Source organism: Scleropages formosus, chromosome 10 (genome assembly GCF_900964775.1).
Source record: "Scleropages formosus chromosome 10, fSclFor1.1, whole genome shotgun sequence".
NCBI classification, from domain to species: domain Eukaryota; kingdom Metazoa; phylum Chordata; class Actinopteri; order Osteoglossiformes; family Osteoglossidae; genus Scleropages; species Scleropages formosus.
The window spans coordinates 23,033,252-23,048,624 of record NC_041815.1 but is presented as its reverse complement, the minus strand read 5'-3'; the positions used below and the strand labels follow the sequence as shown (position 1 = coordinate 23,048,624).

At 42.7% G+C, this 15,373-nt stretch overlaps 1 protein-coding gene across 3 annotated transcripts in view; it reads left to right on the top strand.

Moving 5' to 3' along the window:
• The first annotated feature begins 11,347 nt into the window (after positions 1-11,347).
• b3gat1b (beta-1,3-glucuronyltransferase 1 (glucuronosyltransferase P) b) overlaps positions 11,348-15,373 on the top strand; it is a 49,627-nt gene continuing 45,601 nt past the window's right edge. For all 3 annotated transcript variants that reach the window (XM_018748762.2, XM_018748764.1, XM_018748761.1), the window contains exon 1: positions 11,348-11,385. The gene's annotated coding sequence lies outside the window, so the exon portion shown is untranslated. The remainder of the gene's footprint in view (positions 11,386-15,373) is intronic.

Below are 15,373 nucleotides of genomic sequence, written 5' to 3'. Positions count from 1 at the left end.
CACGTGCGTCTTCCTGCCTGATTCAGTAGGTGTCATGCGACGGCTGAGTTATGCAGCGGGAGGTCACGGTTGGTGGGGGGGGGGGGGTTGAGCAAACAAAAGCGCAGCATGTCCTGTCTCCAACAAAGCGGCATCTTCAAGGATGACCTTTCCCAGAAGTGTTCACCACATACCGTCAATCACACACGTATGGAAGAAGCTGGTCTGATTATGTCTATGTTTCCACTCCTGGCAGTAGCATAAACTGGGAAAAAAGCAATATGCCTTGAAGCAATGTGATTTTTTTTTTTAACCATGCTATGTGTATGTTATTGTGATTTATTTTTGCCCTTGATGAACACCTTCGTAAAACGCAGCGCTGAAGTCAAGTCTCCTCCTCCTGTAGTTTCAAGGAGAAACCTGATCTCGTAGCTCCTGCTAGAATAACGTCACACAGCTGGACATCATGTTTATTCATTGTAACGTTCCCTCTCTCAGAATGCAGAATGTCCAAAGGCCGGTTCCGGAGCTACCGGAGCCCTGCAAAATATCGATGCAATTCAGCAGCATGACACCGGTGCTGTCGAGAAGATGCACACCTGCTGCACGCTGAAATTGCCCACACTCCATTTAGCAAAATTGTATACAAAACACCACCCCACCCTGTCATGAATAAACTTCAGTTCAGTGGGCAGAATTATTTTTTTGGCTGAAAAGGGTGCTCACAATGATCCGAGGAGCAAGGCTAGGTGTCTGGGTCCAGCTCATTTCCAGATGGAGGAGTTTTGCGTTTATTCCAATCCAATCCTGGACCCCCTTAGCTGTTTCCGGCCCGGACATCATCCGACTCATGTTTCAGCAAGCCTGCATGATCCTCAGTTAAGATATAAGCAGATCTCAAGCTTCGGTTTGACCCGAGTACTAAATACACCGCCCGGAAGGTTTTAAGCCGCATTAAGTCTGTTTTGATTTCCCGCCACTCCGTCTGCGTGTTCTCAAAAGATAAAGGGGGGCAAAGAAGCATTTAGAAAGAGGAAATGGCCCAAGCGTCCAGCAGAAAGCTAAGCAGTTTACCAGCCATTTACACAGTAGGGAATGTCCCTCCTTAAAGCAGCATTTGTGTGTAATGAGAGGCTCAAACAAATCTGCAAAGAGCTCCAGTCTAAATGTGTTCTATTTTTTAATTTTAAATCAGTCTTCTCCAACCGATCGCTTCACAACATACAGCCACTACTAGCAAGTACTGTCAAGTTTCTGTCTGATATTTGAGAGGCGCAAACAAACCCAAGGATACTGCCTTCCAGTGCTTGAATCAGGATCCTTCAGATTACATGGCTGTACATTTAATCACCACGGCAGCTACCATATCGTACAAAGCTAATGCAACATTTGACATCGCTTTGGAAAAGCGCATCAGCTAGACTGAAAATAATAGCAATTAACTGCTGCCCCTAAGTTGTTTTAATACTGGTGGTGCTAATATGTGGTGAGGAAAATGACAAAATGTCATCTGATGAACATTTGTGCTGCTAAAGAGCCTTTCAGTAGCAAGGGCTTTACATTTTACGTTATTAAAACAGATACTGGAACAGTTTGGCGCATCAGCAAGACATTTCCAAGCATCAGCAGATGCCACCAGACACATTTCAGCTGACAGCCACAGTTCATTGCGATACTTCTTTTGCCGTGTTTGTCAGATAAAAGAATGCCGCTTCCAATGAGAACATTAAACGCTTCCGAAAATGGAAGAGTTCCTATTCTTAGCACGAATCACAAAGCAAGGCATGCATTGCAAATAGAAACTCTTTTCTATTCTATTTATTTATTTATTTATTTATTTATCTATTTATTTATTTGCTTATTTAATTATTTAGTTTTTTGAGCCACCTCGATGCTAGGAAATTTTTCTCTTCTCTGGAGCTGGGCTCCAAGAGGAGTGATGCACCTGAATACTGCTGACGACTCAGATATAAATTAAATGATCGCTGATCTGTGTAATGAGTAATAAGAAAGAAAGATGGACATGTTGTCTAATACTCAGAACAGACATCGCCAGTTAATCATCAGTTACAGAGCGGTGGGTGTTTAGCGAGTGGACTGCTTGGGAAATTTACGTCTGGACTAATTATGCTGGTTAACGCCTGTTGGTAATCGCAGTCATCATGATAATAATTCACAGATGATTTTTTTTATCACTATTTTAATTATGATAATTACCCATGTCTATTAACGGGTCACTTTATTGCAGCCTTGGTTATTACCCTGGCAACAGACTTCCTTTCAGCAAAACAGTAGAAAGCGAAAAAAAGAAAAAACCTGTATAATGACAAGGTCTGCAAAAAAAAAACGAGAGTAAATAAGAGCAAACAGAAACAAGCAAGAATATACTACAAAGTGATATTTTGGGTCACTTGTTGGGAAAACACTTGGGTCAACTTTTGGAAAAATTTTTTATTCCATTTGCAATTTAAGTAATGTATATGTCAACTATTAAATATGTATAATCAATTTATTATATATTAATAGATTAATACGTATTAATATTGGGGCACGATGGTGCAGCGGGGCTTGGCTGCGTCCTGCTCTCTGGCAGGTCTGGGGTTTAAGTCCCACTTCAGGTGCTTTGTGATGGACTGGCTTCCCACCCTGGGTGTGTTCCCTTCCCCTCCAGCCTTGCGCCCTGTGTTGCCAGGTTAGGCTCCGGCTCTCCACGAGGCTTCTCGGGACAAGTGACTTCAGCCAATGTGTGTGTGTGTGTGTGTGTGTGTGTGTGTGTGTGTGTGTGTGTGTGTGTTTGTGTGTGTATTAATATATAGATGCAATGCACTCGTAATTTTCCCAGAAATGCACGTTGCTTTGGAGAAAAGCATCTGCTAAATGAATAGATATAAATGTAAACGTAATGTAGGATATGTGCCCTGTGATGGACTGTGTTCTCTGCATAATGTACCTTGCCTCATGTACTAAGAATCCAGGATAGACTCTGGACCTCCACAACCCTGCACGTCCCATTAACGATACTGGATGGATGAATGAATTAATGTAGAATGTATTTCATAGCTACTGGTTTGAACCGCTGAAACCTGTCCACTGCTTTACAGCAGATTTTCGTTATCTGACTCGCTCACAGCACATGCCACGGCCTACCCAAGTTCCTGAGAGATGGTCAATCAAATCGTTCACCAGAGCCCTCTGTCTAAAACAAGACCTTCTGTGCGGAAAAATGCTTCTTCTGCTGTTCTCTGATGACCTCCAGCACTGTGCCCACTTGCCCTAGAATGAGAGAGCTGCATTGTTAACACCAAGAAAAATATGGTGGATACAAAAACTCTTTCTTGCCAAGGATATGAAAACAACAAGGCTTGCGGTATCTGGATCAGAACAGAATTTACTTATTTAGCATTTAGTGCAGTAGTTAGATTCACCACCTTGCACTCAAAGGACCTGTGTTTAAATCCAGCTCTGGCTCTGGTGTTCTTAGTCAAGGTACTTACCCTGAATTACTCCACTAAAAATATCCCCAACTGCATGTAACTGACATTGTAAGTCCCTTTGGAGAAAAAAGTGTCTGATAAATGAACGAATAATAATAAGAGGGCACATGAATGTTTTGGAGGGCAGACCCCGTCCCTTTTAAAGTGCTTATTTTTTTTCAGTTTGTCCAAAAAAATACACACCATTAATAGTAACAAGAGAAAGACATATTTTGCTCTTTAAATGTGCATAGCATGATCCCCGCCCTGTACTAAAAGAACAATGGACACCCCACTTGGAAAAACAGTCCAGCTTAGAAGTAACAAAGTAATTATTACAAAGGCAGTTACACAGGGGAGTCATTAAACTGAACACCACTTACCTGTTGTCAGCTACGAAAGTCTGTCATTCAGCATTTTAGGACAAAAGGTCATTTTTGGGTTTGGACATGGGTTCGAATTCACCTCAGCCTGTGTTGGAGTCAAGATGTGCTCCCTGTACTTGTGTGGGTTCCTTGCAGGTGCTCTGGTTTCTTTACACAGTCCAAAGACATGTGTTTCGGGTGAATAGGTGATTGCGAATTGTGAAACTTTGTGTGTGTATTAGCAGAAATGGCCTTCTGCCCAGTCTATGGTATACCCTGTCCTATGCTCTGTGCTTCCAGGATAGGTTCTGGACCACTGCAACCCTACACTGGACAATAACGAATGGTTTATTCTTTATTTGGCTGTGGTCTTTGGTCAAATCAACTTATAGTTCTAGGATTCTATGATAACCTGACTTACTCTGATTTACTCATAAATACATGCGATCGGGGCCCACTGTGTGGTGGGTCTGTGGTTCGAATCCTGCTTGGGGTGCCTTGCGGCAGACTGGCGTCCCGTCCTGGGTGTGCCACGTCCCTCCCTCGGCCTTGCGCCCTGTTTTGCCGGGTTAGACTCTGCTTCGCCACAACCCCACTCGGGACAAGCGGTTGTGGAGATTGTGTGTACATAGGGTATGCTTACTGTATTAGGAGGGGCAAGTGGTGTCATAGTGGTTAGAAATGCAGCCTTTGAACCAAAAACGTTGCAGGTTTGAATCCCACCACCAGCTGTACCACCCTTGAGCAACATACTTACCAAAAAATTGCTGTATAAATGGGTAAATAATTACAAGTTGCTTTGAAGAAAAGTGTCAGCCAAATGAAGGAATGTAGACGTATCAATTCAGGGTGAGTACCTTGGTCAAGTGTACTCCAGTAGTAGTGGGATTCAAACAAGTAACCTTCAGATGGTAAGACAGCCTTTAGCCTATGCCACCTGCTGTCTGTGAACTACTTGCTATAGCTGACTAATTACAGACAATGAAAAGAATGGTATGTCACCCTCTTGGCTGTCAATTCAGTAAAACGTGCCCTGAAGCTTTGCTCAAACATCCTTGAGGAAAGCAAGGAGCCGCAGCCGCTTCAGGCCGGGACTCCAGCCAGGTTGAACTGCACTCTGCATCTCCAGCTGCAAAAAAAGGAACTGAGATGTGAAACTCCCTTCCCATTCAGCTCGTGCCCAAGCCAGAAGAGTCCTCAGAGAGCATTATCATGTTGCGTGGCAAGGTGTCCTGCTTGAGTGTGAGATTAGAGCTATCAATTTCAGCTGAGAGGAGAATCCATGTTAATAACGGTGACCGTCTCCAACTGAAATCCTTGACTAAAATTGCAAGGTTATGTGGGTGCTGTGCTTCAGCAAAAAATCAGAAATGTTCACATTGCTTAGGACATTTATTGATTCACTGAACTGCTTCAGAGAGTCAGGCTATACACGAAAGTACTACGGTACAAATGTAGTTTAAATAATGTATGCTGTGCATATAACACAGCCGCTGTGATTACTGAAAAAGAACTGAACTAAATGAAAAGATCTGAAAAGTGATGAAGGAGTCAAAGGGTACGGCTCCGATTGCACGACCTGGAAATGAATTCATGCACTGACAGCACAGAGCACTGGTTAAAAATAAATGTTTTATATTGAACACCCCCACACCAAGCTGTCATTCCCCTACCCTGACCTTTCACATGGGCTTCAGTGTGCTTCACCCTCATGCTTTAAATTCTCCATTACAACAAGGCAGGTGAACGCACATCAGTGTCTGGACATCCTGCTATAAGAGGAAGGCCAAGTTTACCAGAACCTCTTGTACCAGGTTTTTATAATATCCCTCAGTAAGCCTTTTTTTTAAGTGCTTTTAGCATTATATTACTGTCTTCAATTCTGCTCATGGGCCTTCTTGAGGATGTTATGGGTTTCTTTAAAAACATCATCATTGCTTCCCATGGAGGAAACAATATTAGAGCAGTGTTGAGGCAAGAAGTAGTGTTAAGGTGGAAAGCTAAGTCTTCTTGACGTACCCCGATCTTTGAGCAACTGCTCTGTTTGCACATTTCCAATCTCACCAGGTGTTTGGTATTCTGCCATCCCCACCTCCTCCAACCCTCACAACCGTATAGGTCTCCTCCTTTCCACAATTCCCTGGCAGCTCATTTACACTAGCCTCAGGCCACGAAATCAATTACATCCCCTCGTAATCAAGCCGCGGTTTATGCTTTGGCAGACAGGGATGCGGATGCCTCGGGTAGCTCTTTGAGAGTAAAACGGAGGCTTTTACATTTTAATTCGGATTCAACTTTGATGGAGGGGTGTGTGCGGTGTGCAACAAAAGCATTTGCGTCGGCCCATCTTCCTCACGCTGCAAGGCGAGCGGATCTTTTAATTATTCATTGCCACACCTCATTGGCGTCCTAAGCCCACCATGCTAAAGTGCAATTGAATCAGTAAAAAAAAATGCTAAACTCTCATCTAGCGCGGATGAAGGCGCCCGCTAATTTTTCACTCACCGTGCTCGTTTTACGGCGATTCGTCTGCGAATCTTATTCGGCTGGAATGTTTATGCACTTACAATTAATTATTTATATATTTAAACAAACGCTGTAGGTGGTAGAGAGAGCAAACAAACATTTGTCACGGATTGACTGCCTCCCATTGTCATTCCAGCCTTATTTGCTCAAACTTCCCGTGGACCCCATTAACGATTTATTAATTGCGTGTGCCAGTCCAGCTCAGGAAATGTAGTTGTTATGTACCAAGGCGCTCAAATCCATTTAACTCCTCTCGTGTGTTCATATATACAATTATGGAAAACTTTCCTCAACTATAAAGTGGGAAGTTTATTTGTCTGCCTTTGCAGTGGCGTTTGGTAAATAAAAGATAAAGTATACAATAATTAATAGCTCTACATAGCCAGAACCAGGGGCCTATCTTAAGGTTCTCAGTTCAATGAAACAAATTATTCACATATCCACCCAAATGAAACCTGAAGGAAAAAAAAGTTAATTTCAAGCAACATTTTGTGTGTGTTTTCAAAATCTGCAAACTTTTTTGAAAGGCATGTGACCTCTTAGGCTGCTTTTCTGGGTTTATGGTACTAATGATATCACGTTACATTTATTCATTTAGCCGACACGTTTCTCGAAAGTGCCTTACAATCATTTACCCATCTATCCAGCCAGGTAATTTTACCGAAGCAATTTAAAGTACCTTGCTCAACGATACTACAGCTGGAGGTAGGACTTAAACCAGCAAACTTTGGGTCCAAAGGCAGCAGCTCTCACGACTATGCTACCAGCTGTCCCACTGGCATGTTCACTGAGAATGTCCTAAGAAATGGAGAAAACATGGGCTCACTCCCAGGAAAGAGAAATGTGAAGTATTTTGTCAGAAAAAGACACCTAGCAGTGACAGCCCACCTCTCCGTATGTGCGGCGGTGCGGTTCTCCTCCCTGCATCTTCAGGGAGCGTTCAGCGTGTCCCCACGGTGGCCCGCTTATACAGTGGATTAGAACCTAAGATAAGGTGAACCATAATCAGAGCAAATGCAGACGCCGTTCTGCGGAATAAACGATCCTGCCGGGGGGTGTGTGTGTCCTCTGGGTTAATGGCAGTGCACTGCGGGAAGAAGGGAAGCTTCCCACAGGAGTCCACGCAAGGGCAAATAGAGCCCACATGTAGCTGCAGCTTCAGCACATTCAATTAATTATTTCCTTGAACTCGTGCTCTTCCGACACACACTATGCGAACTAGCTTGGAAGACCCATACGCACAGCACGGCGAACATATCAAGACACTAAAATCGAATAACGTGCAACGCGGTTGTAGACAGCAGGTAGATTAGCGATCAGAAAAATCGAGGGCCTTGCTTCGAATCGCTGTTCCCGCTGTCATATTTTTGAGCAACGTATTTACCCTCAGGCGAGCATTTCGTGCTCAAAGAGGGGAGTGTGGTGTGAAAAATCGTTTGTTCAAGCGTGGCGTGAAAATATGTTCAAGTAGTTAATATTTTTCTACGATTAATATTGTAACGACCCGTGTTACTGAGCGTTTGGGCGGGAAAACGGGGCTATTGTGAATAGGTGTATTGTGGGTAAGATGTGAATTAAAGTGTTCAAGCGCTGGGGGGACTTACGGGGAATATAAGGGGGTGACTGCGTTTGCCAAAAAAAGAAAGGAGAAAGCTTGAGGGTCGCTACGTAACGTATGTTAGGGAAGGGGTGCTCGGACTGATAACATTTATTTCCATCGTGTTCTAACAAACGTTCACCATGAACGCTTCCTGTGCATCCTTCCTCGCCCATCCGAAGCGCAGCGCGCCATAATATTTTTCTGAAATTACATGCTGTCTGTTTAACACGCTGGAGATTGTTGGTAAGGAAACGAAACGCAACGAAAGTGCGTCGTTTGTCCCGAGGAGATCGCTTTTTTTGCGTCGGGCGCAACGGGAGCTTCAACTGCTGCCACGCCTTCTTCTGATGACCTTATATATGAGCTGGCAAATTAATGGAGGCAACGCAAACCGATCGGGGTTTTTTTTTTTTTAGATAAGCTTAGATTTTTTCATAGCTATTATATATTAAAGCATCCTAATGTCAGTGGCCGTTAATTTTCCTTGCGATATAATTATCTGCGATTCAGGGGTCCTTGAGAGGCGTCACTCCTTGTCCTTCACACCCTTGAAGCCTTGTGAAGTTGGGATACGTTGTTTTCTGCAAACCCGGGTCTCTCCCTGGTGCCAGCAAGCTCAGTGTCTGCAGGTTGTGTGCCAGCTGGCAGGGAACACTGCTGAAGCTGTAATACATCTCTCTTCCTGAACAAAGAGATAAAAGCACCTGGAAGGTAACCAAGCTGGATTCAACCCTCCTCCGGTCTGGTCAGTTTACCTTTATCGACCATGAATAAGGTTTCTTTTACCTGATTCCCAAATAATGGAGTTCACATACACAAGTGAGATGTTAAATGGGGTATGTAAGACCATGAATTCCGAAAAGTGTAAAACTTGATGACTGCAAATGAAGTTGGCTGGAAGGTGTGACAGAACATTACCGCACAAGGTCATAATCTATTTTTTGTAACATCTGAAACAGTTATAATAATCTGACCAATTTTAGGTGGAAACACGAAAAATACAAAGCATTCGTGATGAGAAACCAAGGGTTAATGTTATGTATGGGCCTCATTTGGTGAGCTTGGAAGACCTTTACCTCCACCTTGAGTAGCAGCCCACACACACGGCGCTGCCCACTCAGTGTGTGGAGCGGAGCAATCCGTGTCTGGACGACGGCCCTGATGCAAGCACCTGTTTAAACAGCTGACCGCCGATTGGAAGATGTGGCTGAGCTCTGATTGCTTTCAGCAGTCTGCCGCGAGAGAAAGGAGGGTGGGATGGAGGATAGAGAAGGAAAGGATACAAAAGGAAAAATGAGGCGTCTTTCCAGAGGTCGACGTGCAAGATAAACAAATCACATCACATCCGCAAGCTCTGTCAATAGGCTTCTGTCGACTCAGCTGTCAGATGAATAACGATGTCCGCCCTGCCAATTCCCAGCCCTGCCCGCCCCTAACCGTTTCTTACGGGCAGAGAAATACCACGGTCAGAGCAATCGGTCCTGCTGCAATCTCCCCTGATGGCCGCTATGTGGAAATCAGGGGTGACCTTACGTTCCAAAGTTGCATCCTCCTCGTCCTTGCCACAACTGCAGTACATTTCAGTACCGTATTACATTTCAGATGTAGGGAACTAGCGCACCGAGGGTGTTGGGACATAAAGGTCAGAAGTCCAAATGGATATGGATGACTGCTGGACTCCAAAATGCTGACAGGATTGGGTGCAGGAAGTCCCCCTCGGTAACTGCAGAGGGACACCAGCCTGGCGGGAGGAGTTAAAGGGAAGATGGGCATTTAACTCCCCACCCCCAGTGATGACTGACATTGTGTTCAGGGTGGAATCATTTTGGTCTGATTTTATTAATCTAGGGTCTGGTGAAGTGAATGCACATCACGTCTTATTTTATAACATACTCCCATTCTTCTAGCATTTCACTGCATTTTCTCAAGATCTATTTGCTTTTTAAAAAAGCTGTTTTCTCAGTAACAAAATTATGTGATTCTGAAATATGCATGCGGCCAGGCAGCAGGCAGAACAGTTGTTACAGATCTAGTCCTGAAGGTTACAGGCTCATGTTTAAAACCCCCGGCCGTTGTACCCTTGAGAAGGTACCTCATCTAAAGTCCTATCCTGCAATATCCATCTCTATTAATAAGTAAAACACTTTGAATAAAAAGCCTCTGCTAAGGTACACTATGATATATTAAACAGTACTAGTCAAAAGTTTGAATACCCTTGCTGGAAACTGTTTTTTTTCCCTAAGGCATTTGGTTAGCAAGTTTGTGGAAGATATAATATTCCCAGCTTTGCTGCAGTTCACACAGATGAAGGACACTTGTGGGCTGCTTTGCTTTTACTTTTCTCTCCTATTTGTCCCGTGCAAGTATTACCCAGATTGCCCAGGTAGACTCAGACTTTTCACTGGTACTGTGCATAAGATTTTATTTAGCTCTTGAATTTCATATTATCTACATTTTAAATTGCGCGCACATGTACCACTGAAGCCACAGGATAGCATGTCATAGATCGGACTACTGACCCCGTGATTCACCATGTTAACGATGTCCCTGTTTATGATTGTGCATTTTCTTTGCTTTCGGACTTAGCAGAGCAGAAGAGGACTTGCTGTCATGTTACTATTCTGAAGCATATTATTCAAGCCTCCTGCTATTGTCCGCAGAGGTCTTCCCATTCGGTCATGTTGATATCGTGTCGTACAGGAAAAGGTATATAAATCACATGGTACATAGTCCTATAGTATTTGAGACTGGTATTTGATTCAAATTCACTGGTTACAATGACAAAATGAGGAGTTTAATTACAATTTAATTCACCACATTAGGTGAAGTGCACAAAGTGCTGTATGATAGCTATGAAACACATTTTCTTTCAAAGCGAGTTTCACCGTTCTGCATGTTCAGTGCCAGCCAGTCACATGTTTTCCTCAAACATTTGATCTGCAGTCACACCAACTCGATTGTGCTCTTGGCTGTAACGCATCAAACGGAATATTTCCCAGTGTTGTCGGTTTCCTCATGGGGTTTTTAATATGTGCAAAAATACATATCGATGCGGAGCTGAAGTTCTGACACTGGGATTGTCACCAGAGAGTTGCAAGGTTGGAGCCCCAAGAGCAATCCTGCTGCAGTCTTGATTATGATAATTAAACTTAATTACTTCACTAAGGTAATGCATCTGGGTGTATAAACAGGTAAAACAAAAGATTTTGCTGGGTTAACTGCCGTGGGTATGTGAATTAACAAAACAAATTTACAGTGTATGTTTTATCACTGTTAATACGTATGCCGACCCTGGCAGGAATCCGTTACGTTTCCTGCGCAGCTACTGAAAATAAGGTGTTTCTGAATTTCACCAGGTACAAGATTGGTTGGAGCTGCTGCCTTCAGACCTGGAAGTCCCAACGCTTGAATCCCACCTCCTGCCGTAGCACTGCTGAGCAAGGTATTTACACAAAACCGCTTCAGTAAATATTACCAGCTATGGATAGAGGTAAATAATCGTAGCAGCAAAATGAGCGAACGTAAAATAATTCTGGAAAGCATAAGCAGTTATTAAGTGAAAAGTCCACAATAGCACTCAAAGGTTAAAAAAGCATTGGACAGGAAATGCTTGTGACCATATTTTTCGGGTATCTTGGGTGCAGCTATCACCGATATAGGACAGCCAGGTTGTAGGCATTGTCCACAAAATCATAATGTGCAACCAAAAAAGAGTGCCAGGAGAGCGGTATGTTTGCAAATGGTTCTAAGGAGAGAGCCCACTCTGCCCCTGTTCCAGACCTCCATCTTTGTACCTCCACACAATTGCAGAGAAGAGCATCCTCCTTGCCAAGGGGGTGGGGGAGGTGGTGGCTCTGAATACAAATGGAGCAGCAGGCTGTTCGCGCTATAAAGACACCCATACAAAGAGCCCCATTGCCTGAGGAGAGGCTGGAGAAGCCCGTGCAGTCCGGGTGAAGGGCCGGTCGTGTGGAACGTGTCAAACGCAAATGTGGCTCAGTTTGTTGTATATTCGGCCTTGCGTTACTCCTTCTTGTCTAAAAAAAAAAAAAAAAAAATGAATATTCAGCTGCGATCTGAAGCTCACCAATTTTTCATTTATGAGATATTGGTTGCACATTGTTGGCACTGCACTTTTGTCCACGTGATCCTCAGTAACCACATAGAAGGGAATATGATACACTAAAAATTATTTATGATGACTTGTACCTTTACATTTATGATGACATAATTAAAATAAATATAGTTTTCAGATTCCATTCTGTTTGCTTTTTTTTTTTTTTTCCCCTCCCCCCTCGGTGAGAAGGTTTCAACTCTAACCCTGGTTGAGGAATCTTTATTTAGAAGGTACAGTTCACATAAGTGAGGGTGATGTCAGTCTGAGCAGTGGACACCTCCAACTGAGACCAAGTGTTTGGATTAGGTTTGAGAGTATAAATCAAGCCTTATGTTCCTTACTACGGTAAAACACCTGCCCTGGGGAGACTGGGTTACTGACCCTGCTTTCACTGAGGGGGGCCTTCTGGAATTGAGGTGCTGCACAGTTATGTGGATAAATGTATTCTTTGTGACCTTGGTTTGACAGCTCTACTGATCAAGGTCAGGATTAAACTTCAGGTCACACATGATATCCGTTTATCTCACCGACAGCTGGAATACATCATTTTAAATATAATTTTTCACTGATATACAGCGTAAACATTTTCATTTCGACTCAGCCCAGCTATTAAGTATTTATACTCTCACCGTGGGATGTAATTGAATCTAATTGCAGCCCACTTTTTTTTGCATTATTCCTGTCCTATCATGATGACGGGTTGGGTTTCCCGGTGCTCTGCAACGGATCATTTTACAGGATTTCACATGGAGTGGGGGCAGTGGCACATGTACTCGACCTTTTCTCCTGCCCTCTCCAAGTAGAAAGGAGAGCCCTACACCATGGAGTGAGCAGAAGGGGAGAAGGAGGTGACCCCTGGAGAACTCCCAAGGGGTCCGTGCTGGTTCTGATACTCCACACCAGCAACTTATGAAAAGCTTTGCAGGGGTTTTGGCAAAGTCAGACATGGATGAATCAATATCACAGATGACTGATAGTTGAAGAAAGCTGGATCAGAGCGGCGAGAACCACAATCCACTGGGGGAAAAATAACCCATTTAATTGTGTCCTCAAAAGAGATGATAGTTTGCATTTATAGCATTAATATGAAAGCATCATTGCGCCTACAGTTACTAAGGGAAAGTGTCCTTATGTTCTCATACAGTCCTTTGCTCGGTCTGTGGTTTTAGTAAAGCAGTGAATTAGACTCTTGACATTGTGCTACTGGACCGTGTCTCAGCATCGCAGCCGTGCAGACACACACCTTCAACAACTGGGTGCACGTGGCCTTTGCTTCAAATCCATATTTACAACATGCGTCCTCAATCAGCTCTTTTAAGCCCCCGTTTTCCGCACAGCTCGTGCTGACAGCATCTGTGTCCTTCGGTAATCCTGACCGAGTCATGTCCTGACAGAGCAGGTTTTGATGAACAACTTGAATTTTCACAAGAGATTAGCCCCCACATCCTTTTTTAAAAATTTTATTTAGACTGCGATCCAACACAAATTGCGTTTGTAACAGACTGTTATTGAATTTTATGACTTTGTAAATAAATTCGCCAATTTATCAGTGTTAGATGTAAAAAATCAGTAGAAAATATACTATTTCTATTTTCTACATGCAGGATTTAAAAACTTTTGGAGCATGAATTAAGAAACTTGAGAAGGAAGTTGAACTAAGAAAACTGGTTAAAAAAATTGGCAACTGATAGCGTAGGGGTTAGAGGTGCTGTCTTTAGATCCGAAGGTTGCAAGTTTGACTCTGCTGCTGTAGTACTCTTGAGGAAGGTACTCGCCCAAAAAATTGCTCCAGTAAAATTACCCAGTTGTTAAATCAGTATATAGTTGCAGGTAGCTTAACACTGTAAGCTGCTCTGGAGAAAAATATGAGCTATATGAGTACATGTAAATTGTAAACAAGACACGGGTTTTTGATTGAGGGTATTTGTCATTAATTTTTTTCTTGGATTTCTCAAGAATTACTTCATGTGCATAATTGTAATATTTTAAATTCTTAAAAATACCATGTGGTTTTTTCATTCTTTGTCATACTATAACAGTTTCCTTTCTCTCTTTTTTTAAGGACCATATACCACTCTGTGCCTTAATTGTAAATTTTCTTATTATTAAATGTGAAAAAAGTCTTGCATATTAATATATGCTCATCCTGATTTACACATTAATAATTAGCTTTTTTGAGTAACATTTATTGTTACACATTGCTCCTAATTGCCTTCTGCTAATTCAGAGTGTTTGCATTCCTATCACAGCTGAAGATTTTCAGTAATGGATTTCACTCATTCATTCAATCTAGTTTTGAAACATTTTTTGTACTTTTCCATTACATCATCTTGCATGTAACTGATCTGACACTAAATAATTAATAATGCCACTGACACACAGCCCTTTTTTTCCAGTTGCATTGTGAATACTGATGCGATTTAATGTGAGAAGTGGGGTCGCCAGTTTGAGATCGCTTTGCCCGAGCCATCACTTAGCTCCTGACAGCAGGTCAGCTGAGATGCCTCAAAAAATACTGAAGCCCGACAGTTCCAATTATGGGTAATTGCATGGATCTTTCACTGGAACTGAGGGTCAAAGACCTTGACCTGTCTGTCTTTAAACAAGTATATTTTGGAAACTGTAGGTAACTGCAGAACTTTGTAAAACTTTTGCAAGGACAGCATCACCAGAAATGTAAGGACAGAATTGAGAGGCAGGCAGTCAGCACAGGGGCATTTAAATAAATTTATACGGGGCATTGTCACAGAACCTTCAGCCTCCATCAGAAACACGAAGAACAATTTCTTTGATGGCAGCTTCTTCATTGTGCTTCACTGTTGTGTAGCTCCGTTATTATCTCAAGCATGGATATCACTTGACTTCACATCAAACACTTGAAATGGCTAAGCGAAGTGTTAACAAGGCATTGCTGTGCAGGAAAAATCAATCTCTTTGGGGTAAACCACACTTTTTCTGAGTCTACATTCATTTCACACCGGCGGCGTGCCCAATTGGACTTTGGATTACATCTGGAGCATTACAAAGAGGGTAACAGAGAACTGTGGGGAGGTGCCAGTGTGCTCACAGGAGCAGACCTTGCTTTGTGTATTCCTCTTCTACACAAATGACAGCAAAAGCAGACAATTTCAAGTTTCGAGTTTATTGTCATGGGTACAAGTACCGCGAACAAGTATCATGAAATTCTTCTTGAATGATTCTCCACAGACTATGAATAAAAACAACAGAAATACTGCACAAACAAAAATAACAATGACATTGAGTAATGCTAATAAACAATAACAATAAATAATGGTAACATTAATAACAATAA